Genomic DNA, 22,242 nt, shown 5'->3' with positions numbered 1-22,242 from the left:
AATCTTATCTATCCCATCGTATCTATCCTCTTTGTTCATCTTTGTGCAGCGGAAACCAGCATGAGGCTGATGGATTGCATATAGGGAATTCTGTTCCATCTTGCTCAGACCTTTGAACATCCTCGATAATGAATGAATTCATAACTTTAAATTTATTTTGTTTCTATTTTATGTTAAGATATTTTAAATTTCTCATTTCTTTATCTCACAAACATGATTTAAGTATTTTTCTTTTCTTCTCGCCGTTAAATTAAATGTACTAATTTTCACTCCATATGTTTTATATACAAACATAAGATTTTCTTTTTTTCCTCCCATTTTTAAGTTTTACATTCTTTTCCCCTGCGTTTAACTTGCAAAAGTAATAGATTTTATAAAAGTAATATGTTTTCACAATTTTAATTTTTTTTTCTCTTTTTATTTTACAAAAGGTTTTTTCCTCTTCAGTTTAATTTTTCTTTCCGTGTTTTACGTTCTTTACTTTATTTGTTTTACAAAAGCTGTGCTTATTTTCATACGATTTTTTCTTTCATTTTACGAACTCGGTCTTTTTTTCCTATATTTTACTTCAAGAAGTAATTTTTAATTTTTCTTTTATATTATCAGGTTCAATGTTTCTTCTAACCTTCTTCGGAAACATACAATGACCTGACTAGAACAGAGAGCTTACTAAAGCTATGTTCACTAATTGTAGTAAGTAGACAGGATACAGACGAAGGGTATACAAAACCCTTTATTTTTCTTTATATACAATGACTTCCGTACTTCGGAATACAATGACCCTCCACTCGGGGTCTAACGTAAAAGATATAAAAAATAAAACTAAACTCTAATTTAACTTTAGAATAAGATTGGCCTTATAATAACAGGAAGCGTATGTAGCACAGAGACTGTGAACACTACAATACGTTTAATTTATCAAGAGGATTAAAACCTCTGGCCTGGAAGGCAAATAGCAACTGCGTAACTTCTAAGGTAAGCGGCCTGCTTCGAACTCACTGCTTCCTCTCTCACTCTTGGCAAAAAGGCCACACTTAAATACTTGGCGTTCGCCAGACAACTTTGCATAAACTCCTTCACGCTTATAATTCTGGCCGGAAGTAGAAAATAAGAAGTGATAGTAAAGATTTAAAATAAAATAAACGTTAGTAAAACTTAAGATCCTTACAATATAAAAGCATTTTTTTAATTCTTTGAAGAATTTTCTTCTCTCATTTCTTTTTTCTTTCTTTGATTTTCCTCTTAATAGTTCCATATAACTTACTTAGCATATTCTATTTCTTATTATTTTTTACGCTACTAATACTTAAGATATACAAAACTTTCTCTTCTAATGTATTACACCATACTACTAACACTTAACAGGTGATACTCCGAACTTTCTCTTCTAATGTATTATACTAACTTTTTGAAACATTATACAAAACGTCGCGGATTCTCTTTTACACATCTCATTTTTGTTCAAAGGATTCATAAAACGTGTCAAACAAATGTAAATTTTAAACTTTCTATTTTCCATTTAGACGCTTTGCCTTACATTTAACCTTTATCAGGTTTTTAAAACATATATCTGTTAATATTCCGATTCTTTTTTTTTTTTTTTCCTAAAAATAAATGCATACCTATACGGATTTTTTAAAGATCTACTGTGAATTAAACTTTATAATTCAGACAAAATACATTTTCACAACATAAAATCTACTTGAACTAATGTATGGACATTTCTAACCAGTTTAGTTCAAATACATACGAAATTTCTTATTATTCTCTACCCCTGTCTAATACGTATCAACAGCATTTCATTTCCTATTATTTTACGCTACAGACATTTACATGAATATATTCAGAACGTTCCCTTTTATTGAGCAGGAGGTTTCAGATATATTAGTAACACAGATTGACTCTTTGAAATATTTTACAAACATATCTTGGATTTTCTTGTACACATTGTATTTAAATACGTTAAATTTTGATTTCTATCATGTGAAAACTTCACCCGGATCCTTAATGTAATCCCACCATTTACCACAGACCTTCATAAACACTGCTATATTTGAACTTAACACAGCCATAATTTTTTAACAATCTACAGAATTTTTAACTACACAGAAGAATATCCGCATTGTAATGTAATATTTTAAATTCACTATAGAGCCATATTTGTGTAAAACATCTAAAAAGAAAGGATGTCTGGACATGGAATTAATGTTAAGTCACGGAAGTGAAACTTTATCATCTTTTTCCCATCTTAGAACATAAAAATTTCTCAGCTAGGAATGTACTCGTATATATATATATATATTTTTCAATCATTATTTTTACAAGTCTCAAAGCTTTTTAATATATTCCTTCTAATCTTACAGCTTTTTGAGAATGATTTTTATGTTATGACACATATCAAATAAAATCCTACATTACAGGGAATATTGACATGAATTTCGAAATAATAATACAACTTAACTTCAATATATTCAATTTGACTGAAGATATGCATTTCAAACTGATATTACTTTGCTTAGAGTTCTTACAGCTCTTTGAGTACATTTTATATTTAATTTTCCAATAATATGAGAAACATTTTTGCATAAGTACCATACAAAACATATAATATTGACATGAACTCCATGGTCCAACGTTGGTCACTTAAATGAACACTTAATACATTTTAGTATGAATTAATTTTAAAAAGAAAAATTCAAATGCAAGTATTCAAACAGAAATGCTTCACAAATTTACATATTAAGCAAACATTCAAGAGAATACTATATATCTAGAGATATTATTTACACTAGTTGGTAATGTAATTTATGAGAACAGCCGCAGACGCATATGAGAGGTATGCAATATCCATGAAAAAACTTCCTACCAAGCCAAAGAGCAATAGTGAAACATAACATATAAGAAGGGGAAAAAAATGTCTGAGTATGGAAAACATGAACAAGAAATGAATGTGTTTTCTGAAAATGTGTCGAATGGGATATGTCGGGAGTAAGAACCTTAACCAGTTTCAGGAATAGGGTCTGAAAAATAATGAAGTATTTTTAATCTTATTTTTTGTCTATAATGCATTTATTTGTACTAAAATATTCTGTTTGAAGACTATATTCTACACTTAGAAGGAATTTAATAAATCAGAATGATTTCGTTTTCTGAAGATTTAGGTTCAGAAATATTACAACTCAAAAGAAAAAAGGTTAGAGCAAGAATGACGTATACCGTAACCAATAAAATTTTTTTTCTTCCTAAAAAAATTAAAGTGAAACGTTTTCCACCAAAAAAAAGTAAATGAATTTTTTTTCGACTTTTCAAAATCAAAGTGGAGATTTTTCTCCCTAAAATAATTAAAGTGAAATTTTTTCGACCTAAAAAAATCTAAATGAATTTTTTTCGACTTTTTAAAATCAAAGTGTAAATTTTTCCCCTTACATTTTGAATTTAAACATGGGTTTTCCCATAGACAAAATAAAAGTGGAGATTTTTCTTCCTAAAAAATTTAAAGTGGAACTTTTTTGACTTAAAAAATCTAAACGAATTTTTTTTTCACGTTTTTAACCTCAAAGTATAATTTTTCTAACTACATTTTGAAATGAACATGGGTTTTACCATAGACGAAATAACAGTGGAGATTTTTCGTCTTAAATTATTAAAGTGAAAATTTTTACCAATATACTTTTCTGCTTTTCATGCCATTACATTTCCAATGAAATTTGATTCATTGCCAGAAAGTTAAATGTTTGTTATTTGTTTTCACATCCGAACGCATTTCGTGTCTCACATATGCTCATTATAACCAAGTTAGAAGTTAAGTGGATTCTTCCTGAAATACTGTACATTTCATTACGGAAAGTATCTTGATTTTGAATCCTCTAATGTTTCTTTTTTTCCTACATTCCAAGTAAATTTTGTGCATAAAGTTTTCAGTTTCGATGGGAGTTATTTGCGGATGACTATGATGTTATCGTGTTTCCATAAACCTTTTAAAAACTTTGAGTATTACCAATTTTTAATGTTACGGCCACAGCAAATCATTGAATTTTCAAATATTTTCTTATTTGTCTTTTACATTGCCATGTAAAGATTTGGGAATAAATTTTCATTAAATAGATATATTGTTTAATAACGTTTGGAAGATTTTACTTCAATAGCACTACCATGCTGAATCAGAAAATTAAGAAAAGAAATGGAATTTTTTTATCTTAGCATACTATGGAAATAGAGACTGTTAACCCAGCTCATAAAGAATATTTTCTCGAAGTTACCAAGAATCACTGACTTGCACTATCATAGGTTTTTCTCATGAAGACTATTTCTTTCTTAAAAGAAGTTTATATACTAATTTCATTAGAAACATATCTAAGAAAATATATGACATTCATGAGAAACATCAGCACCTTGATTTAAATTACTAGGAAACTAAGAATCATTGTTTTGTAAATATGTTTCTCTTTGACTCAAAAGTTTCTTCTTTATCATATTCTAAATGAACAACTAACCGTACATAAGTAATATATTGTTTTGATGAACCAGTGTTCTATTTTAACTTATTGTATTACATTTTAAAAGACTATGAGAAGAAAGTCATGTTTTCCCCTAAATGCTCATTTTCCAAGTAGAATTTTATTATCACACACATGTGTTTATTGCACTTTTTGATAAAATCTCAAAGGCTGAAATGAGTGTTTCATTACCAAATTTGTATTTTCCGACTTCATTCTACTGAAACTGAAACATTCATAAGTTTTTACGAAGAAATATTTCTACGTGTTGTACTTTTTGATTAATTTTCATACCACTTGATTATCTTTGAAAATTTACTTCTTAGTCCAGTGCTAACACTATATTGCTAATTTTCGCTTTTTCAGTGCCTTTCGTATGTGACATAAACTCAGTTTACAACCTTTTCTTACTTAAACACCTTGCATTGCATTGCTGAACCAGGGCCATGCTTTCATTTTTATTACATATCATCCGAATATTATAAAAAAGGCACATTTTTTCCTTCTGTTAGCAAAATTTGAACGAACATATTACTATTACAGAGACTTCTTTAGTAAAATTTCAACGTTAAACTGAACGTTTCATTACTAATTTTGAAGATTCTGGATATATCCTACTTAAACGTTCATAACTGGTTAGCAAAATAGTTTATACATGTACTCCGTTGTACTCTTGGTTAATTTTAAATTGGTTAATTTCATCTATAACACTTGATTTCTAATGAAATGTCGAAATGATTATTAACTATCTGCTTTTTGCAAAGAATTTCGTAGATACATGTGTTCAATACAGAAAAATTTTCTAAATTATCAGTATTATTACCAAAATAGAATGCAAAATTTCCCTAAAAATGTATACATTTATTTCTTTAAAAACACGTACAGAATACCCACATTTAATAATTTAATGAGTATTTTTCTATATCAGAACGAAAGGTTTTAAATAATGTCATGTTCCATAAAATTTATGAATTTCTGATGTCATTGGCTTTTTGCAAACGCTTTGAGAGAGTGTGCTCTCGGTACTCTTTTAAACACTTCGAAACAGTTTTCTCTTTGCTATTGGAAACTATTTTATCTTTGCTATTGATATATGCCAATGAATTCTCGATACTTTTTCTCTTGGTTTATCTTCAGCTTATGAATAATTTAAATACTTAAAAATATATTTGTAGATCATTTATGTTGACACTTGTGATAGATTTCCTGGATGTGTTTTTAGAAAATGTATTTTTTCCCGTAAATGAAACTAATCTTTTCTTAAAATTTTATTATTCAGAGTATTACTCAATTATGACAGAATGCCAGATTTGTTCCCAGTATTCAACATTCATATTAACTTCAGTATTCCAAAGCTCTCACATAAATTTATATTTTTTTTTATCAATAATAAGAAGACGAATGGAATAAATGCAGGTTATGCAGACATAGGGTAAAAATCTGGATGTAAAAGAACTTCTTCAGATCTAGGCAATTCAGTAAAATGTGCAAATATTCATCCTATTCGAAGCTTATTTTTTTGGAATTACACAGCATAAAAATGTACATTTACTGAAAATAGATGTAATGAAGATCAAGTACTCTGCAAAAATCTGGACGGTAATTATACAAATCTAGTTATATGGAAGATTTCCATAAAGTGGTTCAAGCGAAGGAAACACGCCAGCAGTCTCCTAAAACTTTAAGTGAGCACCTGATCTGGGCTCTTACAAAAGTTAAGTAGAATTGAAGATTCTACGTAAGAGCGAAAATCAAAAGCCATTCTTATCAAAAGACTTCTTCATTACGTCTATCAAAAGACTTCTTCATTACGTCATTCTTGCTCTAACCTTTTTTCTTTTGAGTTGTAATATTTCTGAACCTAAATCTTCAGAAAACGAAATCATTCTGATTTATTAAATTCCTTCTAAGTGTAGAATATAGTCTTCAAACAGAATATTTTAGTACAAATAAATGCATTATAGACAAAAAAAATAAGATTAAAAATACTTCATTATTTTTCAGACCCTATTCCTGAAACTGGTTAAGGTTCTTACTCCTGACTTATCCCATTCGACACATTTTCAGAAAACATATTCATTTCTTGTTCATGTTTTCCATACTCAGACATTTTTTCCCCTTCTTATATGTTATATTTCACTATTGCTCTTTGGCTTGGTAGGAAGTTTTTTCATGGATATTGCATACCTCTCATATGCGTCTGCGGCTGTTCTCATAAATTACATTACCAACTAGTGTAAATAATATCTCTAGATATATAGTATTCTCTTGAATGTTTGCTTAATATGTAAATTTGTGAAGCATTTCTGTTTGAATACTTGCATTTGAATTTTTCTTTTTAAAATTAATTCATACTAAAATGTATTAAGTGTTCATTTAAGTGACCAACGTTGGACCATGGAGTTCATGTCAATATTATATGTTTTGTATGGTACTTATGCAAAAATGTTTCTCATATTATTGGAAAATTAAATGTAAGATGTACTCAAAGAGCTGTAAGAACTCTAAGCAAAGTAATGTCAGTTTAAAATGCATATCTTCAGTCAAATTGAATATATTGAAGTTAAGTTGTATTATTATTTCGAAATTCATGTCAATATTCCCTGTAATGTAGGATTTTATTTGATATGTGTCATAACTTAAAAATCATTCTCAAAAAGCTGTAAGATTAGAAGGAGTATATTAAAAAGCTTTGAGACTCGTAAAAATAATGATTGAAAAAAAAAAAATATATATATATATATATATATATATACGAGTACATTCCTAGCTGAGAAATTTTTATGTCCTAAGTTGGGAAAAAGATGATAAAGTTTCACTTCCGTGACTTAACATTAATTCCATGTCCAGACATCCTTTCTTTTTAGATGTTTTACACAAATATGGCTCTATAGTGAATTTAAAATATTACATTACAATGCGGATATTCTTCTCTGTAGTTAAAAATTCTGTAGATTGTTAAAAAATTATGGCTGTGTTAAGTTCAAATATAGCAGTGTTTATGAAGGTCTGCGGTAAATGGTGGGATTACATTAAGAATCCGGGTGAAGTTTTCACATGATAGAAATCAAAATTTAACGTATTTAAATACAATGTGTACAAGAAAATCCAAGATATGTTTGTAAAATATTTCAAAGAGTCAATCTGTGTTACTAATATATCTGAAACCTCCTGCTCAATAAAAGGGAACGTTCTGAATATATTCATGTAAATGTCTGTAGCGTAAAATAATAGGAAATGAAATGCTGTTGATACGTATTAGACAGGGGTAGAGAATAATAAGAAATTTCGTATGTATTTGAACTAAACTGGTTAGAAATGTCCATACATTAGTTCAAGTAGATTTTATGTTGTGAAAATGTATTTTGTCTGAATTATAAAGTTTAATTCACAGTAGATCTTTAAAAAATCCGTATAGGTATGCATTTATTTTTAGGAAAAAAAAAAAAAAAGAATCGGAATATTAACAGATATATGTTTTAAAAACCTGATAAAGGTTAAATGTAAGGCAAAGCGTCTAAATGGAAAATAGAAAGTTTAAAATTTACATTTGTTTGACACGTTTTATGAATCCTTTGAACAAAAATGAGATGTGTAAAAGAGAATCCGCGACGTTTTGTATAATGTTTCAAAAAGTTAGTATAATACATTAGAAGAGAAAGTTCGGAGTATCACCTGTTAAGTGTTAGTAGTATGGTGTAATACATTAGAAGAGAAAGTTTTGTATATCTTAAGTATTAGTAGCGTAAAAAATAATAAGAAATATAATATGCTAAGTAAGTTATATGGAAGGGACATCGTACTTATTGGTTTAAATTTACAGAAAATATTATCCATGAAAGCCTCTAGAGGGAAATTATATGCGTGTAAGTTCCAGCTTAAATTTCATAGACAGAGAAATATATATGTAACTTTACGCTTCGAGAAATGGAGGTGTAATATCAATAAGTATTTAAAACATTAAGAAAAACTTTAAGAGGAAAATCAAAGAAAGAAAAAAGAAATGAGAGAAGAAAATTCTTCAAAGAATTAAAAAAATGCTTTTATATAGAAGAAAAATTAAAAATTACTTCTTGAAGTAAAATATAGGAAAAAAAGACCGAGTTCGTAAAATGAAAGAAAAAATCGTATGAAAATAAGCACAGCTTTTGTAAAACAAATAAAGTGAAGAACGTAAAACACGGAAAGAAAAATTAAACTGAAGAGGAAAAAACCTTTTGTAAAATAAAAAGAGAAAAAAAAAATTAAAATTGTGAAAACATATTAGTTTTATAAAATCTATTACTTTTGCAAGTTAAACGCAGGGGAAAAGAATGTAAAACTTAAAAATGGGAGGAAAAAAAGAAAATCTTATGTTTGTATATAAAACATATGGAGTGAAAATTAGTACATTTAATTTAACGGCGAGAAGAAAAGAAAAATACTTAAATCATGTTTGTGAGATAAAGAAATGAGAAATTTAAAATATCTTAACATAAAATAGAAACAAAATAAATTTAAAGTTATGAATTCATTCATTATCGAGGATGTTCAAAGGTCTGAGCAAGATGGAACAGAATTCCCTATATGCAATCCATCAGCCTCATGCTGGTTTCCGCTGCACAAAGATGAACAAAGAGGATAGATACGATGGGATAGATAAGATTAAATAGTATGATTCATGAGATAAAAGCACGGCTTTTGTTATCGTCCAGGTTTCCCATGCCACAGATGGACAAATAATTGAAATTTACAGGTAAATAGATGAACTTTTTTCATTAAATATATTAATTATTAAGTCAAATAGTATAATCAATTAAAAATAATGGTTAATAACTTGGTCAGGATCCAGGAGAACCAATCAGAAAGCGCTATGGATACGACTACTGCCCTCTAGCGGTCGTTGCTGAACTAAAAAGAATGCGCTAGAAATTCTAACAAGTTGCAATCAGACTGCGGATTTAGTATGACATCAAAGCAGCGGCGAGTTCTATGTCAATCGATAAGTGAGGACATGAAAACACAAAAAGGATGAAACATGTGTCTGACGTAGCAAGATAATCCGAGCTGATAATGCGTGATGACGTCACGAATAGGATGCAGCACGTCCGGGGTTAAGCCGCGTGGTTGATGACGTATCAACCCACACGGGCTCCTCCGTAAATTTCCTCTTCCCCCGTCCGTCGTCTGTGAGCGCCACAGCGCCACATGGCTCCAAACCCCCATATTCTATCTTTTAATATTTTTACTGCATTTTCTTTTGGGCTATACATTCCATCCATTATTAGAATATTTATTATTATGAATCGTAGTAGTAGTGCTAAAATGACAAAATAGGAGTCATCTTTTCCACATTAAAATAATTCCAGATTTTCTAGTATATTCATTTAATTTTTCAAGGATTAAATTTTCATGACTTCTATTAAATCTTTTATTTTGAATGAACTGACCGCCAAAATAAATCTGTTTTAAGTCCAACGAGGCAATTTGCCCTGAAGGACTATTAATTTCGTTTTGGCATTTCGCGTTGATAACTTTAAAAGGCTGTATCACTTTTCATATTGTTGCCACCCTATATTATCACCCTGTCTTATATGTAAAGAAATGAAATAACGAAGAAGCTGCATAAGTGGATGTATGTTTCTCGCACTGTGATAAAACAATACTTAGAGCCATCCAAATTTGAGTAACGTAATCTTGCATAGAATATGCGCATGTGGAAGCCCTAATTTGAATTTCAAATTTGTTTTATTATCGATTTGAGATTTTGTAACCTTTCCAACGAGTTTCTGATTAAAAAAACTAAATGATTTCAAAGCGAGCAATGACAACACTGAACGAAAAATAAAATTTTTCGTACAGTTTTCCACTGCTCCAGCGCGCGAGACTTTGTATCAGAAATTCTAAAGATATGCTCATTTTTAAAATTAAATTGCGATATTGCTGTTGAAATGAATTTTATATTTTGAGTACGTAGATTGCGATATTTAATAAATAAAGGTAAAGCACAAACGTTAAAAAAAAAAGCCTTTTTGGACGTAATTTAAAATCTGAAACCTATCATCAGATTTTTTTTTTTTTTTTTTTTTTTTTTTTTTTTTTTGCGTGAATCGATCAATTTTGGGGATGATTTTTGAAACCTACGTTTTGAAAGTTTTAAATTTTGCTGGAAGAGAATAAAATAAAAGAGCGCAGAGTCTTCAAATCTCGTTATTCTTTGCAATTTTTTGTTTATCATTAGAGTATTAGCAGCTAGATTTTTTACTGTTACCTAATTTTAAATGTTATATTCATAAGTATTTTTTGAGAAAAAATGAGAAATCAAGTTTGGAAGACCTTCCTTGTTAGAAATTATTTCATAATATCATTAGAATAATTAAATAGGATGTAAGTTGCATTTAATTTACGAGAAAGGGGGGGGTCACCTTCTTTAAAATAATATTTAATTGTGTTTATATAGTTTATGCAATTTCACGTTTAATTTACCAAAATAAGTGATGTGACATTTGTACTTTTATAATGAAAGTTTATAAAAAATCAGTATAATTTAATTCTTAAATTGAAAATTAAGGTAAAATAAAACAGCTTAACCGAATTATTTGGCACATGGGAATTTTACTCAAGTAAATACAATTATTTCTTTGAGTTTTATAGGTATGTTTATGTACAGCTGCTACGACTATCTAAAGCAGACGCACAACCAAGCCCGAACCCAAATTATAACCTCAGTATTGGGCGGGAGGTGGATCTGTCGGATAATTAATTAGCTCCTATCGAAAGCTTAAGAAAATTGACTACTTCATCTCTGAAAACTCATGGCTGAACTTGTCGACCGGGATCACCATTCACGGCAATCAGAGACCAGAAGTGAGGCTGTATTTGGCCTGAAGATTTGACTTGCCGTCAAAGTGTTCCTGCCAGTTCTATGCACTAGACCGTCAATCTCGGAACGCCTGCTATTGTGAGCTGGGCGAGTTCAATATACGCAGGTGAGAGGAATAGAAAGGAAAGGTTCCGGAATGGTTTCCAACGGAAATAATTAGATCGTGGAATGGCTTTCAGTGGGTACTACGAAAAAAAGGGATATTTTCGCTGACTTATTTCCGAACCGTGAAAGGAGTTTCACTGCTTATTTTTATGCTCCATGTGTTATTGAACATTTTGTTGTAGGACAAATTAATTGTTATCAATTTATGAAACAAAAAAAAAAAAAAAAAAAAAAAAATACTTCGTAGAAAAATACGTGTTTGCAATGTAAAACTGTACGCTCATTTAAAATTTGCTTAAAGGCATAACGTTTTGGCGAAAATACATAATTTTGTTTATTCCAACGAACATGAAGTTACAATACGTAAGTGTAAAGTTTTTATTTACTTAACGTATTGCAGAAAATTGCAACTGTAAAAAAAGGGGCAGACAATCAATAAGAATAATAAATAATACACATACTAACGAAACGCTAGCTACCCTCACAAAGCAGGAGCCCGTTCATAGTAGGCGCTCAATGAGGGAAAGACTGAAATTCCCTATACTCAAAATCCCTTTCTCTTTCTCCTCTTAGCTCATCCCTACTTTCACGTACCATACCTACTAATCTTGGACTCTTCCGGCAAACAACAGAATTCGTTCCGGGATTGAGCGCCTACTGTTCTATGCGGGGAGGTCCGCGCTGAAGGAGTGACGCAGAATGACGGTGTTAAACAACCGGAATGGCCGCTTGCACCGCTACTGATACCGTGGACTACGGCAAGCCATGCCCGCTACCCAGGGCAGTTCTTAGCGGGGGTTTCAGCGCGTAAACTACGCGGTACCACGACTAAATATTTTAAATTCATTATACCTGCCATGTGTAAGTACTTTTTATACAATTTGTAACATGCAAGTACTTCATGAATATGAAATAAAAATTTTATTGATCATTGATCATTGATCTTTTTTTTTTTTTTTTTTTATTTTATTTGGGGGGCGACAATCTTCGGAAAGTTCGCGGGCAGACAATGGCTTAGGGACGGCCCTGCCACTAACGATACCACCAGACTGGGGAGCCCCCTTTATCTAACCGTGTAAAACAGGGTTTCTTAAACTGTGGGTCTCCCAAAATTTTAGCAGTTTTGATATTTCTTTAACTTATTATGATAATTTTACAATTAACAAATATTTTGACACAGCGTATCTGAAAATAGATAAAGATAAGACAGCACAGACAAAGAAAGAAAACGAAAACGCTTCGACGCATTCTTTTTATAAACGTTCTTTTTACTTTCTTTGCATCTGATGTTGTCATTTCGTCTGTTACTTATTTAAAATGTTCACATTGTTCTATGTCTTAAAATTAGAAATTAAAGTGAATGACCTAAAACTGCAATACAAGAGAAAAAGTTGACAGTTTCACTCACGCGTGCATCTGATTTGCGCAATACTTATGGGGCCCAACAAAATGGGTCTCGAAAAAATCTGTGATAAAAAGGTTATAGAAACCCTGGTATAAAATGATCTTCCCCCAGTGTTCTGGAACCACCAGGTTCGTAATTATAGTCCCCCGAGAGTGCTACTGTTGTGATAAGATACCCAGTCAGTATTTTATAGGTATCTAGCACCCACAGCGAATAGGTTCTTAGGTTTAAAATAAAATAATAAAAAAAAATTCATGCTTCATTTACGGAATTTCAGTGCCTTACAGAATGACGCGCATTTTTTCCATCCAGAAATTTTCCGCGATTTTGAACGGCAAAAGTAGTTGTATTTTTATAGTGAACAATATCGGTTTTATCTGAAAATGAAACATGTCATTTTTTTACTACTAGTTTTACGTCTAGTTTGAGTTAATGCAAAAATATTCATTATGCAACGTTTTTCGTTGCACAGATTGCCTGAGGTCCATTATTAAAGTTGAACATATTCGCCGGAAACCCAGTTACAAAACCCGAAGTATTTCCTTCACCATTTCATCTCTCTCTCCCTTTTTGCAACTTGCAGTCCCATAAAGAAAATAGCAGTGCTATAACGCTTAACCTGCTAATGTGTGTCTTTTGGAGGATGAAAACGATATGAAGATACGATAATCGTCGGGCTTTAAATAGAATATTGATTCGTCTATGAAGCGAACTTTTGCCACTCTACTACGTATAACATATAGAATCTTTACTGGCCCGGTTTCCTTCTTTAAAAAATGTAGGTCTACATGTATACAAATGGCGATTTTGTACAATTTCATTTACTCCTGAATCTCTTTTTTCAGGTTTTCTTGCTTTGCTTCAATGTGCCGAATTAAGATCGATGTCTGGGCCCACCAGCGGCCGAGTGGTAAAGTCGCTGAACACTGGTAGTTAGGTTCGACGTTCTAATCCCGCAAACGGGCTGGCTGCATAGACGTTTTCATGGATTTTACCATGTGTAACGTGTAAATACGAGCTAACTCCCTTAGAAAATACACCACGAATGCAAATACTTTCAGTCACGCCAAGCGAATTCGTTACTTGCTTGTATGATTCATGAGTTTCCAGATCTCGTCAATCATGGATCCTTGTAAATCAAGAAGCTGATGTAAATTGATTAAGAGAAAGCCATTCGAAGGTTATCGCTGTCTGGTCTTTTTTATTTTATTTTATTTTGTTTATAATTTTTTATTTTTCATTATTTATTTTATTTATTTTTTTATTTCATTTTAATGTTCCAACAGTTTCATTTATCTACGCAATGCTGATGGACGGAAGCTCCAAAGACTTGCTTATTACACCTTCCGCCTTAGAAAAGACATTTATTCTTACATTTATGCTTTTGGAAGCATCAGTTGTTGAACTTTTCAAGGACAGTCTTTTCTCAATATGATTTGTGTACACTATTAATACCAGAACTCAGTTATCTCAGAAAGTCCTCTCAAGTGGTTGATGAAAAAAAAAAAAAAAAAAAAAAAAAGGAGAGAGAGGGGCGGGAGAACCTCGGACCACCCCCGGGGTGTTCTCCCTCAAAATTGGTGTGGAAAGTTTAACAGTTAGCTAGGTTCAGCAATACCTCAATTACCTGTGGTACTACGGAGGTGCTGGCCTAGCTTCTACCTGTACCTGTCTGGGCTGGAGTACCTTCGTGCAGATATGTTTTAAGGGAAACTAGCTCTTATCTACATTAATATAGGAGAACAACCACGAAACGTTCCATGCAACCAGCTCGTTCGCTAGGATTTAAACGTGGATAGAACTACCAGTTTTCGGTGACTTTAACGCTCTGTCACTAGGGAGCCAAGAGGATGAGATAGAGTTCCAACTTTTTCTGCAATTACGACGTCGTTAAGAGACGCGGAGAGAAGCAAAAGCATATAAAATGGGAGTCTCGATCCAGAATCATAATTTTAAACTCCGATATTTAACGTATTATGAGATGAGAAACTGGCTCGTATACACGTTACACATGGGGAAAACCACGAAAACACCCATGCAGCCAGCCCGTTCGCGGGATTCGAACCTCGGACCGAACTACCAGTCTTCAGCGACGTTACCGCTGGTGGGCAATTTTCAGGAATAACCAGGGCTATTATTAATATCTAGCTCTTCCGTCAGAATTTGCTTACTCAATGATTCATGCTGTTGTTTATATCAGGCACGCCCATCATGTAACCCATCGTTTCCTTTAAGAGTTAGCACCTTACTAGAACAGTATAATATGACTATTACAAATACACAGCTGGAGAATCCGTTTGAGATGTCATTATGGGAAGACAGGAAAATTCAGTCTCTAGCTACCTTCCAACACTGCGATAAATCTAGTACAAGTGATGTCACTGACAGGCAGATCTTTGCGTAACATAGACAGTAATACAGAAATTATATCCTTCTCTATACAGATGGCACAAAATGCCGAGATCACGTTGGTGCAGCCTTTGTAGTAGGAAAAAAACTATTCTTGGGGTTTCGATTATATCCGGCTTGCTCTGTCTTTACCTCTAAACTTATACACTTTATCAGTATCTTTAACGTTTCTGTCAGAACATCGTTACAAGAATTTCATTATCTATACGCATTCCTTGAGTGTCCTAACTTCATTCAAAGACCCTAAGTATAACTCACATCCCAACATTATCAGGATTCTGAAGCATAACCAGACTATAAAATAGTGGGGATATCAGGTTCTTTATTCCTGGATCCCTGGCCACCTTGGCATAAAAGGGAATGAACTAGCAGACGTTACAGCTAAAACTGCTATTATAGTATCTAATCCCGAGATTCCACTTACAGATATCAGTACGATGATCAAACATAAAATTCTTAATAAATGGCAGAGGCATTGGGACGATCAAACGAATAACAAGCTCCGAAATTTTAAAATCACAACTGAATGCTGGCCGACCACGGCCAAGTTATTTTGACTCGGTTGAGAATAGGTCATTGTAGACCAACTCACGAGCATTTTCTGAAAGGCGAGAGGAATCCTCGCTGCACAAACTGTCATAAAGATTTGACAGTCCGCCATATTTTATTATAATGTCGTAGTTTTAATTATCTTTTCCAAAAACATTTTAAATGATTAAAATTGGATTTAAACCAAATTAGAGAAAAGCCATCATCACAAATTGTTCCAGTTTTTAAAGGGCACTGACTTATATTAAAGTTATAAACTGTGATCTGTTCTTACCTCACCTCAAATGTATAGTGATTGTTCGTCCGAAACTTATAACTACCTTGTATTCATTGTTCTTACCTTTTGTTTGGCGCAGATAACCTCGTTGGGTTTTGTGCCAAGAACTACAATCAATCCATCAATTGTGAGAATTTGCGCACTTATTTAGAATTTTCGAGAAATTTCTATGTCAACATCTGAGGGTGTATGTTGTTTCTAATCGGCTGTCATTCATTGGAATTATAAAACACTAACTGAATTTATGAAAGGATCTGGCGAAATTCCTGTCAGGAGTTGCGAAAAGCGAATTGAAGACGGAGGGCTGAGGATTAAACAGAAAATAATAAATTAAAATAACTAATTTACGAAACACCAAAATTAACGAAGAATTAGCTATAAAATAGATCTGATGCGTCAATAAATGCAGTTACATTTACGAGTGCTTAATGAATACAAATAAAGGTAGATGGCGATGATGTGGTTTGCGAAAATTCATACAGATCTGGTAAGGGAAAAAACGCTCTGATTCAGCACTGTGAAGAGTGGTTCCATCCGTCCTGGGCATTTGGATAAACTTGAAATAAGGTTTGTCCAAAAATGTATCAGGTACCTCCTTCGATTGTTGCTGAATCAAGCGTTTTACTGGTTCGTGCCGAAAGGCTGCATGTCATGGCGATCTCTGTGTGCTTAAGAATTGAAATATTTCATTAAATAAAATTAAAGAATTGAGTTGTGCCTAAATTTTCGCTTACAACCTGATATTATTAATTTGTCCATTTCATAAAGCCAAGTTACAGCTTTTAGAGCAGTTCCTGCACCATATATTGAAAGCAGACTAATATAATAAGATGCTTTTCGCACAATTTTAGACGATTTTCATTGTAATTACAGAAATATTTTACCCAACATTTTTATGTTTTATATGTTTTGTTACATAATACTTATTCTTCGCTATCTTTGTACACCGTAATTTCCGAGACAATAAAGCCTTTTGTAGTATCGGAAGAGATACTTCAGCCTATTGCTTTCGAACAGCTTTCTAAAGACTAAGGTTTGTCAAAAGCAAAATTCTCAGCAAATGGCAGAAGCAATGAGATGACAAAGTATATAACAAGCTGAGAAATGTAAAACCCACCATTGGATACTGGCCATGTATGGCTAATAGAAGGGAGGATGTCCTCTTGACTCGACTGAGAATTGGCCATTGTCGCCTGCCCCATGAGTATCTTCTGAAGGGAGAAGAGAATCCCAGCTGCCCACACTGCAATGCAGATCTGACAGTCCATCACATCTTGGTGGAATGCCAGAGTTTTAATTATTTTCGCCAAAAACATTTTCATTGTTCAGAATTGGAAATTTGATTGGAAAAACACATCATCGTAATTTGTTTCTGTTTTTAAAAGATATTGGCTCTTAAGAATAGACTTTAACCTGTTTTTAAAAGATATCAGCTTTTATCATAAATTGTAATCTGTCTCTTTTTACCTAAGCTGGAAGTTTTTACAAATGAATAATTGCATTGTTACCATTTGTCTGGCGCAGATAACCTTGACAGGTTTTGTGCCAAATTACAATAATCCAATCCAATCCAAAGACTAAGGAGGTTGTAGGTTGACGTTTGGACAACCTGCTTTTTTAAAATCCAAAAACACAAAAATATATTGGTGATAGATTAGGAGATTTAGTACGATAGGAGTGAAGGAATTTGGCCTTGATACCCATTTCTTGTTCCATTGTTTTCCCAAGAAATCAGCACTAGAATTTCACATGTGACTACTTGCTTTGTCTTGATGCAGTTCTACTGATGGATCGCACTGTGTGTAAAGAGCAGGTATTTCATATTTGAAAATTGGATATAAAATATGTTTTTGATAATATGTGGAATTGATCTAAACATTTTTCTCTCCTCTGTTTATCTTTAATTTGCCGTTATATCAAAATTCAACAACAATCGTAAATCCCTTACAAAAACTTTCTTTAAATTCCTTGAAGCATGTTTTAAGAGTTTTTCTTATCTTTGATGACAATAAATGGATTTTTTTTAGTGCAATCATTTAAGCGTACTAAAACTTCGTCTGTTATGATAATGCTTCTTCATTTTTGTCCGGATCAATATTTCGCATAAAGAATTCTGCAGCGGGGTCTGCGTTCGGCGATATGTGGTGGAAAAAGACTATGCACATTATGTTTTCCCGCCTTTTCAAGATTCAAATTAGCATTAATCACTTGTTTAAAGTTGACACCGAGCATTTTATTTGGCAACTGTCCTTTAACCCTTTCCAGCAAGCTACCTTTTAAAGTCGGCGTTTTGATTAAAAAAAGGTAGGCAGTCTAATTCGGCCTATACAAGTAAGTACACAAGTAAAATTTTGTGAAGATAGCACTTATCATTTTAATTCTGTGAATGTGCCCAAAGTGGGCACACTGATTGAATAGAGCTTCGAAAAGAGTGCTGAAACGAACAGTGTTGTCAATGAACTGACCGATGAGATGCGGAGAAACAAAGAATACAGACTCTAAGTTGTCCTAGATGATCCGTGAGCCCGGTCTAAACACACGTATGGTTCGCCGTTTGATTTTAGCCAAAATTTAAAGGTAAAAATTTAAAACTAATGTAAAATAAGGAGATTAGCATACAGCCAAAAAAATAACATAGAAATTTCTTTTCAAACAATTCCTTTTATACCCTAAAAAAATCTGGAGGATTTCTTTGAAAAATGAGGGTCTTAAAAATTAAACATGGCTGAAATATATGGACTGGTTTGTGATGAGCTACCATCTACTATAAATAAAGAAGGTTTAGAGTAACTTATAGTAACTTATAAATCCTTTTTCATTCATTTTTTTTTCGGTGCGTACAGAAGGAAATTTTTAGATGTGTCCAAACCGGAGACACTGTCCCGCAAAGGGTTAACTTGGAGGATTTCCTTTTAACATTAACGAGATTTGTTTTGCAAGATTCGAAACATTCCTTATTTTCCTTGGATACGTATTTAGAACAATTTTTCCACAAGCTACATTTTGACGTTTTTCTTCTTCGTTGTTGACAACATTACCTTTCGAAGCTTTAGCTATCGAAAAGCCATGGCTTTCACAATGTTTTTTAATAACTAGATTCGAATCATTTTCTTTGGAAAGAACACAAACATAATCTTCTTTAAAAGCGACCTTTTTTTTTTTTTTTTTTTTTTTTTTTGTCGCATGAAAACAACTGTCAAGAAGCAGACGATAATTTCTACCTTCAAACAAATAAATAAATAAATAAATGAAAGTTGCAGTTAAAAAATAAAATCATAAGCAGAAGATATTTTTTACAGCAAAACAAAATCGTCTGAAAAATGTGCGAACGGTCTCTGTATACTTTCAGATTACAGCTATAATTGAGCTTTATTGCTTAAACGTTCACTTTAAATTTTACGTTCAACCGAGCATTTGTTTGCCGAGGAAAGCGTGGACCCACACTTTGGTCAAAAGCTTTCCAAAATTCACCATAGGTTGTGACTTAGTGTTTTAAAGATTTGACTGAGAGCAGAGGGCACCGATCCAGTTAGCCAAATTAAAGCTTAGCCATGAGGCAGCTCGTTAAGAAATTTGAATACCAAGCAGCATTCTCTCCATACGAGTAAATCAAGTGGCTCTTGCGATAGCCTTATGACAGTGACTCGTTCTATCCGTAGACCTCACTTACATAAATTGAAAGAGGATCGTTTTCGGGAAATAGATGCTTTACATAATCAGGCCCGCTGCGACAATAGCTGCAGAGTCGTGCGCCGAGTCAAAAAGGCGCTGGGTCATCATTCAAACAAGCAGTCTGTTTCGCTGCCTGTCTGAACAGGAAATTTCTTGTCTTATTTGAACGTGTTTTGGTTTTGTCTTATTGATATTCAAGACATCAAAATGGAACCTATGAACTTTTAACGCTTTTCAATAACTCTATAAACTCCTAAGGATTCTAATTCCAATGTACTCATTGAAATTATGTGCTTAATATCTTTATGAACTCTCATTGTTATGAACTGTTCATAAACACTTATGAACTCATAAAAACTCTAAATTCATCTCCGCAGCTATTACAGAACTTTCAAATTAGAATTAATTAATTTTTATGCAAATATCAAATTTTTTCTCATAACTTTATTTGATGTATATAATTATGTATAATGATTTAACGCATATATCCAAATTTCGTAAATTCTATAGATAATGAAATTTAAATAAACAGGGTCCCACTGAGTGAACAATAAAGCTGAAAGTCTTCATTGAGCTCAGCTGCTCACCGAGTGGTCTCCTGCCTCCTGTCGTATTTGAACGCCCTTCTGGGGCTCGACTGGAGGTCATCGCTGGCGATGGCTGTTTCAGGCCCACCAGGGACCATATGGTACTGTTTTGTCCGTTCCGTTGGTCCGTTTTGTCCGTTCCGGTGGAGCTATATAGTCAGATATTGATGGTTGTCCGGGACGAAACACCCCCGTCGGTGGAGTTGTCGAATTCAGCGGGCCTGCTTGAGGTTTCCAGTGGGTGCCTGGAGCCTCAAAACTACATATTCATATCCCTCCTTGGTTTCTCACTGGGGGCGCCTAAAGCCGACGTCTGTATACTATAACGTAGTGTTAGCGAGCCGGATTGGTGGTGGCTCAGTCTGTCTGACAGCGTTTAAGTGACTTTGTTCTGCTGTCCGCAGTTGGGGCCCCTGTTGATGCTAAATGTTTTTACCATCTCTCCAGGACGGGACGTGGAATGTGAGTTGCTGAGTATTTCTGTTGACTCGGCTTAGCTCGTCGGCTCAACCGAGAGGTTAGCGGTCTCTTGGATCGACTCTAGGGGTTGGGGCGTTTAACTCTGTTAAAGCAGCTTTGCGCTTGCCAGGTCTAAGTGCCCCTTCCTCCTTCTTGAACGTGAAAATACGTTATGCCGATGGGTATGTAAGAGTAGACGCATTCAACAAATTGCTTAATCCTTATTTTGTGTCTACTGTTGCAATCGCAGTAATTTGTACAACATTTACATTTTTTGTGATTGCTTGTTGTTATTTTTATTCTACATAAAAAGGTAAGTACAGTTATATATTATGTTAAACTTAGGTTAAGTTTTTTAATCGGAAAAGCAACGATTTGAGCTGATTACTCGAAAAGTGTTGACCTCCCATTTTTGAACCATTGTCCTATTCTTGGCCGCGTAAATTACTGATATCTAAACTATTTCCCTCTAAAGTCTTTAACATATAGTCAGCCTTACAGCATCTTTGGGGCCCTGTTGCAATCACAGTTTGAACTTTGTCGTAAACTACAACTTATTCGGTGCTAACAACAATTTATTTTAACAATATATTTATATTCGCACAATTCAGCAATATATTTGGTATCCAATGCGTTGAGTATACTATTTCGCTTCGCTTGCAGTGTTGCTTTTGGATAACATGTTATTTTTGACTAATGCTGACTTGCCTGACCTACAGTCAGCCGAAGCCCACGAAATGCTTCGTGGCAAGGAACTCAAGATACGCCTGTCGTTCGCAACAGCCTTGAGCACCTTACAGGTGACAGTGCGATTTAGCTCAGTTTCGCCCCCCGATTTTGATGGAGAGCATTCCTGGGGTGGGCGGGTCCGAGCCTCTCGTACCCCTCTTCCCTTACCCACAACCTCTCCAAAAGACTTTTGGGCTCGCCATATATTTAGAGAGCTCTCGTGTCGCACGGACACTGTACATTTACAAACAACCATGCCTTCTCCGGTTGTTTGTAATGTACAGTTTGAATTCGAGCCCGGCAGTCAGCAACGCTAACCTCTATACCGGTTGGGCGGCTTTTTATAACCTAATATAATTCTACAATAAATATGTTTGAGTGTGGGTTTTAATAAAGCACAAAATGTTTGCATATTTAGACAAATTAAAAGATAAAATTAATTTTTTTTCATATTATATTAATAATGCTGCATTTTAAGTCTTAACCATAAGCAGCTTCCCTTTAATATCGTCACTGCGTAAAGGCATCGCTAGTGATTTCCACGACGACGCCGATTAGGCTTGGCGCGGGCTTGTACATAATTCGAAAGAAATCTGTGAAACAAATATACGATTAGAAGCAGATCCTTGTATATATATATAATAAATCCTCGTTCAAAATAGATCTGCTTGATTTATTCTGTTTCGGAAAAT

General features: G+C 33.3%; 1 long non-coding RNA gene across 4 annotated transcripts in view; it reads left to right on the top strand.

The window, feature by feature from the left end:
• Positions 1-22,242, top strand: part of LOC146997882 (uncharacterized) — a 69,936-nt gene that overhangs the window by 12,172 nt on the left and 35,522 nt on the right. For 3 of the 4 annotated variants that reach the window (XR_015040558.1, XR_015040561.1, XR_015040560.1), the window contains one exon: positions 12,037-12,324. The exons of the other annotated variant lie outside the window; for it this stretch is intronic. This is a non-coding gene — a long non-coding RNA (uncharacterized LOC146997882). The remainder of the gene's footprint in view (positions 1-12,036; positions 12,325-22,242) is intronic. 4 annotated transcript variants of the gene reach the window in all.

Source organism: Stegodyphus dumicola, chromosome 4, assembly GCF_044657685.1.
Source record: "Stegodyphus dumicola isolate Sdum_Otavi_A_Nest chromosome 4, ASM4465768v1".
Classification (NCBI taxonomy): Eukaryota; Metazoa; Arthropoda; class Arachnida; order Araneae; family Eresidae; genus Stegodyphus; species Stegodyphus dumicola.
The sequence above is the reverse complement of the archived record's forward strand: the minus strand, read 5'-3'. Positions and strand labels throughout refer to the sequence as shown.